This window comes from Dromaius novaehollandiae, chromosome 20 (genome assembly GCF_036370855.1).
Source record: "Dromaius novaehollandiae isolate bDroNov1 chromosome 20, bDroNov1.hap1, whole genome shotgun sequence".
In the NCBI taxonomy this organism is placed as follows: Eukaryota; Metazoa; Chordata; class Aves; order Casuariiformes; family Dromaiidae; genus Dromaius; species Dromaius novaehollandiae.
Genome location: NC_088117.1, coordinates 835,269 through 843,791, shown reverse-complemented (window position 1 = coordinate 843,791; position 8,523 = coordinate 835,269). Strand labels below are relative to the sequence as shown.

The following is an 8,523-nucleotide window of genomic DNA, read 5'->3' as shown; positions in this document are numbered from 1 at the left end:
CAAGTCACTGAAGCTTCTGCAGCTTCTCAGGGGCTGGAGCCTCTGCTCGAGCCTCAGGGAGATCTCAGGGGTAAGTAGTCTGTCTTCCTTTCCTTTTGAGTCTTCTATTAGTATTTTCTCTTTTTTCCTCTTTTATTGCCCTCCTGGGGAATCCAAGGTGCCCAGCACACATGCCCTCCCTGAAGCCCAGGGGCACAGGTAGGGGCAGCGCTGGTTCAGGCTTTCACTGGCCAGTGGGCTCTTGCCCCTGAGAAGTGTCAGTGAGCTTTCTTGTCCGCCGGTGCCAAGAGACCAGAATCAGCCATAGTAACACCACGGCATGTAAAATTGCCTGGGAGTCCCAAACACGCAGTGAGATTATCAGTCCTGCAGAAGCCAGGGATGTATGGGATTGTCTCCTTTTGTCCAGGCCTTGCTGGTGACAAAGATGCTGAGGCTGCAGCATGTTTGTGAATGCGCCCTGAACACAGTGGCAAGAGCTTGGGGCTCAGTGTACCGTATGTGACTGTTACGCGTACTGTGTGGTGGAGTTGGCATGATGAGCCTTGGTCCTCAGGAGGCCTTTTTCCCCAGCTGAACCGGCTACAGGTTTTTCCTGCCCTCTTTGAAGGAAAGGATTCAATGTCATCTTGCCAATTCTCAAAAAGGCACCAAGTGGCATGAGAATGAGAGGTTCCCATGCAATTGTCTCGTCTCCCCACCCGTACAGCAGGTGTTGCTGCCTGTATTGGTTATCTGGAAGATTTTGTGCGCTTTGATTTTTCTCTACAAAGGACACATTGGGCTAGTGAGCAGGTGCCCACCCCGAAATGCCAGGTTTTGTTTCTGAGCTTTTTACTGAAGCCTTTTGAAAAGGATTGCCTCCTGAAGATACCATGCGGAAGTGGTGAGGATCAGTTCCTTCTGATCAAGCTGTCTGGCTTTCTTTCCAAAGAGAATCATCAGGAGACCCTGGAGAAGGAGACCTTTCCGGCAAGAGGCAGTCACAGCCTGCCAGCCTCTGATGAAGAGAGAGAGGCAACTCAAGCAACAGGCATGCCAGGTACTTGCTGTCCATTGTCATCCGCTGTAGGAAATCAAAAGCCCTGTGTGTCTGCAGGCTCTTCCCTTGGGGCCTGCTACTGCACAGCATGTCAGCGGCCAAATGTTAAAGTCTTAGGGCATTGGAAGTGTTCTAAAGCAAGCCAGGAGCGGCTTTCTGAAGATGTTTTTTGCCTCTGGTGTGTGGAGATGATTGCAATTAGTGTGCCAGACATGTGCATATAAACCTTTGTGGGTCCTATGAGATAGCCTCACTTCCCACACCATGCAGCTCTCTGGGATTTCGGAGCTTTGCCGTTTGGGGAAGGAGGCAGTTTTAACCACATTGAGCGCAAGTTAGGAAACACGACTCTTAATCGACTAGACCTCCTGCCCCACCTGCATCTCAGAACTTGCAGGGAGTCCCCAGAGGCCCTAGGCACAAAAGGAGTACCAAGTGGGATCCCTGCTGTGAAAGGAGGTCCTAAATGATGCCCTGATTCACAGGCCGGGCAGGGGTTTGGAGGGAACCTCATGCCTCCTTCTGCATGCTGTGTGCCTGAGCAGTGCTGAGGCTTTACCTCTCTCTGATTCTTGACAGCGCTTCCAAGTGTGTCACAGCCCGGAGAAGCCCTGCACGACAGGAAATACGCCTTTTTTCCAAAGCACCGAGGTACTGCGCAGTCTTGCAGGGATGCCTAAGTGAGAGAGGAGTCCTGAAGACTGGGAGCATACGAGTGGTGTTTGGAAGACCAGAGGGCGAAGGAAGGGGAGGTGGTGCCTGTGCTGGAGAAAAGGCAAAGGGAGAGAGCCAGGTTCAGGTGTCGTCTTTGCCGCAGGCTGCCGCAGAGGTGCCCACCCTGGCTGCTGGGCTGAGCAGCGCAGCCAGCACCCACCATTTCGGTTGGAGCCGGGACGTGGTGTAGCCCGGAATAGCAGTGTCACTGGCTATGGAAGCAGGAGCCCAAGAGAGCCGGACTCTTTTCCCTTGGGGCAAGTGTGCTGACCTGGGAGGGAAGAGTCAGGGTGGCACTCCCTGGACCCGGGATGGCTTTTGTCCGCGTCGCTCAGAGGAGTTACTGGTAAACCAGATGAGCACCCCTGTGTGCTCTCCTTCTGGCCTGATGAGTTTTGTTCAGTGGGCTGACTTGTCTCAAAGTGTCAAGAGGATGCCTCCGTGAAACAGCCCTTTTGAGCCTCAGAAGGGCGAGGGAGCACCAAAGGGATTGTGGGATGTGAAGGATTGCCAGAAAGGGAGAGCAAACCCCTCCAATTGGGAAGCCTGGATTATGGCCATCCCAGAAGGTAAACAAGGCTGAGAGGCTAAAGAGAGACTCCAAAGCGTGCTGATTTGCAATGACCTGGGGACTTTGCTGCTACTGAAACCAAGCAAGTGTTGCCGTCCCCGAGATTTCCCTCCTTCAGAGATGCTAAGAAAGGGAAAAAGAAAATTTCCTGGGAATGTCAAACAGACTGTGAGATTATCAGCAGTGCAGAACACAGTAACATATGGCCTTGTGTAATTTCCTCCAGGTTTGGCTAGTGGGAGAAGTGCAGCTGCCGCAGAGCCAAAAGACATACGAAAGCATTGCACGGTACGCACTGCAACGGTCTTGGGTATCCTCTTGGCTGGAGCAGCGTTGTGTTGCCTAGTTATTTGGCTGATGAGGAGGAGGAAACGGTGAGTTCACTGTTTTTTTTCCCAAAATTCTGTATTAGACAGCTGCTATTAGTAAGGAAGAGTTTACAGATGTAGTCTTCTGGAGGGCAAAGTTAGCTGCTGACAGTACTCTGTTGAGATTTCTGGTGTAAGAATTTCTATTTGAGCCCTTAGTTCATAGCAATGAGTATTCTTTTCTGAAAGCCATTCTTACTGTTGCCAGTATTACCTAATACTGACACTGTTGCTAAAAGAGAAGACCCAGCCATAGACGAAGGCAAAGCCAAGTCAGGAAGAGAAACAAAGAAGGGCGAGATTGCCATAGCAAGTAAGAACTGCAGTAGCTACAGTCCACTCTGAGGGAATTTGGGAAGAGAAATCACCTTGTTATCTAATGCCATTAATTCCAAATGTGCTCCTCAGCCTAGCTGTCGGAGCAACTCAGGTGATGGTGATGACTTCTTCCCAGCTCTAGGCATGGCTCTGGGAAAGGACGCTGTAACATCTGAACCTGGACACTCCCAACGAGTGTGTTTTCAGTGCGGGCAGTGATTTTGTACTTTGGATACATATTGCAAAGAGCGTGTTAAGGGCATTCATGGCAGAAGAAGTTGTGATCTTGTTTCCTCGAGGATCCCCTGAGTAGTCGCTGTCAGTCAAATACTATAAGTTGAGTGTTGGTCTTTGTCAGGCACACTGCGAAGTGAGACTCTGCAGCTCTCCTAGATTCTGGCAGACTGTGCACGTACTTCAGTGTCTGCTGTTTCTCAAACGTAGATCCCCTTCCCAGCATGTGCAGAGAAGGCAGGTCAATGTGGTATGGGCCAAGAAGGACTTGAGAGGCCCCTGGGCTTGGGTGGCTGGTGCAGAGAAGCAAAACCAAAGCTGTGCGGGTGCAAGTGTGCCCTGTTTGCTACTTGTAGCTTTCAGTACCACGCTGCTCCTACTCAGGGGCAGGGTGCCAGGCCCCACGGGGGCTGCACGCCGCTCCCCCGGCACCCCCGCGTCAGCTGCGGCCCGGCCCAGCCAGGCGGCCGACGGGGCCCAGAGCTGCGGCCCTCGGAGCCCGTCCACGCCGCGGGGCTGCTGCAGCCCTGGCAGGTCCAGGCTCTCCTCTGCCCTGGGACCCACAGCCCGCCTGTCCTGAACAGCCACCTCTCCCCGCAGGAACCTCCGCGCAGCCCAGAGATCCAGACCAGATGCCGGCGGCCGCCTCTCGCGCCAGGACAACCGGCCCACCCGCCCCGGTGCTCCGGAGAGCCGGACGCAACACCAGCGGCCGCCACGCGCACCTGGAAGACCGGCCCGCCCACCCTGGCGCCCCAGAGAACCGGAGCCCTCACGCGCGGGCAGCCGCCCGCCCCGCCCGCCCCCCCCACGGCCCTCGCGGCCCCCCAGCGCTGCCCCAGCACCTGGGCACCAGCAGACCGTGGCTGCAGCCCAGATGCAGCCGCTGCCACCCGCTGTGCCTGGTGCTGCCCGGCGCCCTCCCAAACCGCCTCCCCGGCCCCCCAGCCCCCTGCCTGCATTTCCCTCCTGCCCCCCTGGAAGCAGCTGGCTCTGGTCAAGACCCCGGTAGGGACTTTGGTCCAGTTGCTGAGGCAGCCAAGGATTATATAACAATAAATATTTAGAAACTACCCTGCTGCAGCAGAAGGGACACCAGTTTTCTTTTCTTCTTTTGGCAAAGTTAAATTCAAACCCAAATACTGCTACCTGTGTTACTTTTGTTTGCTTTGAGCCTCTGTTTCCTCCATCCCCAAGCTGTAAGGAGTAGAGCTGTGCACTGCTGGGGTTTAAAGAATGATGAGACTGCCCAAGCTTCTGAAGAAGCAGGGAGGTTTCCAGAGGCAGGGCTTTCCCTCCCCCAAGGGCTAAGGGGAGCTGGCAGGGATTTGAGAACCAGCAAGGCAGGGAATGAGTACAGAAAAGCTGGGGGGAGAAAACGCAGCATGAGAGACGTGACTGCAGGAGGAGAGGGAAGTACTAAATCGTTGTTTTCACCCCCTTGCCAAAGAGCTCCACAGCAGAGAAGGCAGCTGCAGAAACCAGTCGCTCACACACTGCAGCGTCTCCAGCACACCCAGCTCAGCCTTTTAAGCAGAGCGGTGCCCTTGCCCTGCTGGGACTCCCCAGCCTGTCCTAGGGCTCCCAGGATGGGACTGCAGGGGAACTGCCCCTGCGCCACTGCCCCAAACCTGCCGGGCCACCCCGTAAGACTTTGGAGACCGCTCAGGACCCAAGCCACGCAAGCAGGACACCTCAACATGGTCCCAGGCTGCAGGAACAAGGCCGGCCAAACCAGCCTGAAACCACTGCTTGCTTCCAAAGGACCTGTTTGCGCTGGGCCGCTCCTACAGCAGCAACTAGCACCGCAGAACAGCAGAGGGGGGCGGTGGGTACTGCGAACCCGGTGACATTTCTAAGGGGCAGCTGGCACAAGTGAGCAAGTTTTGGCAGCTCTGTGCACATGCAGAGGATGGGTTCTTGACATGCTTTCCTCCTCCTGCTCGCCTCTTCCTCTTGGGATGCACTTACACCCCTTGGCCCTACACAGAGACCAAAGGAGGAAGAGCAGCAGCGTCACATGATGCAAGAGACTCGCTGGGCCCAGGGAGGCCCCTGCCTAAACCACCATGTTCACACAAGCCAAGCATCGCCAGAGCAAGCCCGACACAAAGCCTCTGCTATTGCAGCTCTCAGTCCGCTCGGCGCCTGTGCAGCACGTGAGACCAGCCAAGGTGCGCTAATGACCTTTACAAAGCCTTTCAAAGCCAAGTTGCAGGAGTTGTTCTCACATTCTTCCTAGGAAGACAGCAATGTGAGGCTAACCCAGCAGGTGAGCCTCCCTCCAGCACCATACTTCCCACGGACAAGCAGTAGGGATACATAACACAGGACTGTTGAACTGAAATGGTTTTAGGCGGAGTTTGAGAGGCTGTCCTGAGAAAGCCCAGAGGCCAAGTTGGAGGGCAGGTGTGACGGGACTGGGGCATTCGTGACTCCGTCCCTTCTGCTCACCTACAGAAGGGGATGTCTTTGTTGCAGAAGGGTAGTGTCAAGATAACCATCAACGGCCTAATTCTCTGGTATGCAGATAGTCAACGTTCTGGAAGTAGGCAGATGTCTGGGGAGAGGAAGTCCTCTCTCCGGACAGCTGCCAAGGTGACTGTGCCACTCTAGGCGAGCACTGAGACTGCTACTGAAGCAATTCTGCGCTTTCCTGCAAGGCAGCACATGTCTTTGCCCACACACTCCCCTTTCTCGGGGGCACACACCCAGAGAAGCCCACGCTGGCCTCCTTTGGTCAGCAAGAGCTACAGGGGCCTGGCCAGCATCCTAAACCCCCGTGCTGTTGAACGTGCAGCCAAAACAGAACGCAGTGAGCAACGCAGCTTTTATCTGCAAACAACTGCTCCGCGGCAAAGCAGAAGAAATGCCTCCCGGCAAGGGGGAAATAGGAACACAGACCAAACTGCCTTCTGAGGAAGAACAAGTCCCTAACAATGGGAGATGGTTCCAGCTTGAAAACTCTGGGGCGAGGAAAATTAAACCGGTCACCTGCCCCCTCGTCTCAAAGGAGTCTGCAAGGGAGAACACCCAAGAACACTGGCTTGGAGTCAGAGGAGCGCTCACTGGGGACAGGGAAATGACAGGAAAGGAAATGGCATTTCCCAGGAAGAGGAAGGAAACGGAGTCATGCCACGAAGTCCCTCAGACCAGCCCACTGCACAGGAGCCTCCTTCCCAGCCACCTCCAGAGGCAGAGGCGTTCTTTGCCTCCTCAGGTCTAACAGAGCCCACAGCAAAGTACCTCAGAGCTGAAGAGCAGCCTTGGCCTCTGCAAAGAAGGAGGCAACAAGCTCCGAGAAGAAACAAACACTGTGCCAGCGCCTGCACATCCAGACTTTCTTCCAAAGCCACCTCCCTGCCATTGGAAGCTTCAGTCCTGCAGGAAGAGAAGTATTTGCACCTTGGGCATATTAAACTCGTCTCCAGGAGGACAATTCACGTCAGAGCCTGGGAACCGACAGAATCCCCCTGCGTGCTAGTTATGGCCAGGCTTGCACAACTGAGCCCTTCACGCTCCCGTGATGTCATTGTAGAAGTCAGGGGACGCACAAGCCAAAACATGAGGAAAGACAGAAATACCATTTGCATAAAGCTGCCTCCCTGCCTGTGCACGTTCTTCTGGGCCACCGACTCTTTCCTCGCAGACCTTTCCTGCCTCCCCTGCACCCAAGCTTTTGCGACTCGGGAATCACTCAACATCAGCTTGACAGGGTCAGTGCTTCTGCTAGAAAAATGGAGGAAGCTCCCTGCCCTTCCTTTCTCCTTCCTCGCACATCCCAATGCCCGTGCTTTTCAGACTTCAGCGCTGCACTACTGCCCCACCATAAACCGAGGAGCAAAAGCAAGCCTCAAGCTAAAATGGGCAGAGCTGTGCAGGACGTGGGCTCCTCCAGCACACCCAGCTCAGCCTTTTAAGGAGAGCCGCCCTGGCTCCCTGGATGGGTGCTGCAGGGCAACGGCCCCTGCACCGCTACCCGCAACCTCCCAGGCCAGCCCCGCAATGCACACTGCCATTAAGCCGAGAACCGATTTAACTGATGTTCCTTTGCAAAACCCGCATCTAGTTCTATTTGTAGACAGCTCATCCTGCTACCTGCATGGACAACGACGAACTGAGTATGCTGTAGTCAGCCAGGAATGAGTAACACAGGCCGAACTGCTTCCCACAAGAAAGAGTGTGCAAGGAGCAGAACTATTAGAACCAACTCTCTATCTGCCTTTTGAAAAGAACGAGGATTTTTTTAATGTCATCAGGAAAGAAAACAGCTAGTGGAGAAGAAATATGTAACTGGCTGGAAGCAGTCCAAAGGAATTGCTGTAATACACTGCCCAGCCCATCCTAAAGACACTACAGAAATCAGTAAAGGAAATGCTTTAGCTGACGCCGCTGCAAAGGCTGCAGCCCATGAACCTCTGAGAGGCCGTGTGGTGGCACTTCCAAGGATGAACCAAAGTGAATGGCCAAATGTAATAGACCCCAGAACCATGTATTGAAAGGCCTGCTCCGTGGAAGAGAAGAAATAATAGGAATAGTGGGAAGCAAAACAAAGTGATGATGGAATATGGACAATTAGTGGAAAACCAATTCTACCAAAAAAAAAAAAAAAAAAAAAAAAAAAGAAGTAATTCCTATAGCAGGTGGTTTCACGAGAAAGCTCATGAGGGAGCAGAGGCAGTAGCTAAGCGGGTACAGACAGTAAGGGCCAGTGCAGGAATTTACACGGCCGCACAAAGAATAAGCAATAGCTGCCCAGCCTGCCAAAAGTTCTCGAGCAGCAAACCAAGCTTGGAGGTAGGGGGACGCAGACCGTGGGCCTGCTTCCCTTTTCAAAGGCTACCAATAGATTACGCGGATATGCCATCCACCGATGGGTGCAAACGCTTGTTAGTGATAGTAGATCAGTTGTCAGGCTGGGTAGAAGCTTTCCCGACAAGAAAGGACGACGCAGGAGGGGTAGTAAAGCCTTATTGAAAGAAATCATACGCAGGTATGGGGTTCCAGAAGCCATTGATTCAGACAGGGGCGCTCAATTTATGGCAGACATAGTCAATCAATTATATAAATCCCTAGGAACAGAGAGAAACCTCCCTACTCCCTACCACCCACAATCTTCAGGAGAGGTCTAATGTCCTGTCATTCTTTCGACGAAAGAATCGCAAAGGTATGCACACACAGTGGCCTAACATGGCCAGAAGCCCTAAACTTCGCTCTGTGGGACGTACGAAATGCTCCACAACAACCCGTAGGACTACCACCAGCTGAAATTCTCT

The 8,523-nt window shown here is 53.7% G+C and overlaps 1 long non-coding RNA gene across 1 annotated transcript; it reads left to right on the top strand.

Moving 5' to 3' along the window:
- Positions 1-980: 980 nt before the first annotated feature.
- Positions 981-2,616, top strand: LOC135330353 (uncharacterized). The gene is made up of 3 exons (XR_010392333.1): positions 981-1,042; positions 1,622-1,693; positions 2,554-2,616. It is a non-coding gene; the product is annotated as an uncharacterized LOC135330353 (long non-coding RNA).
- The last annotated feature ends 5,907 nt before the right edge of the window (positions 2,617-8,523 follow it).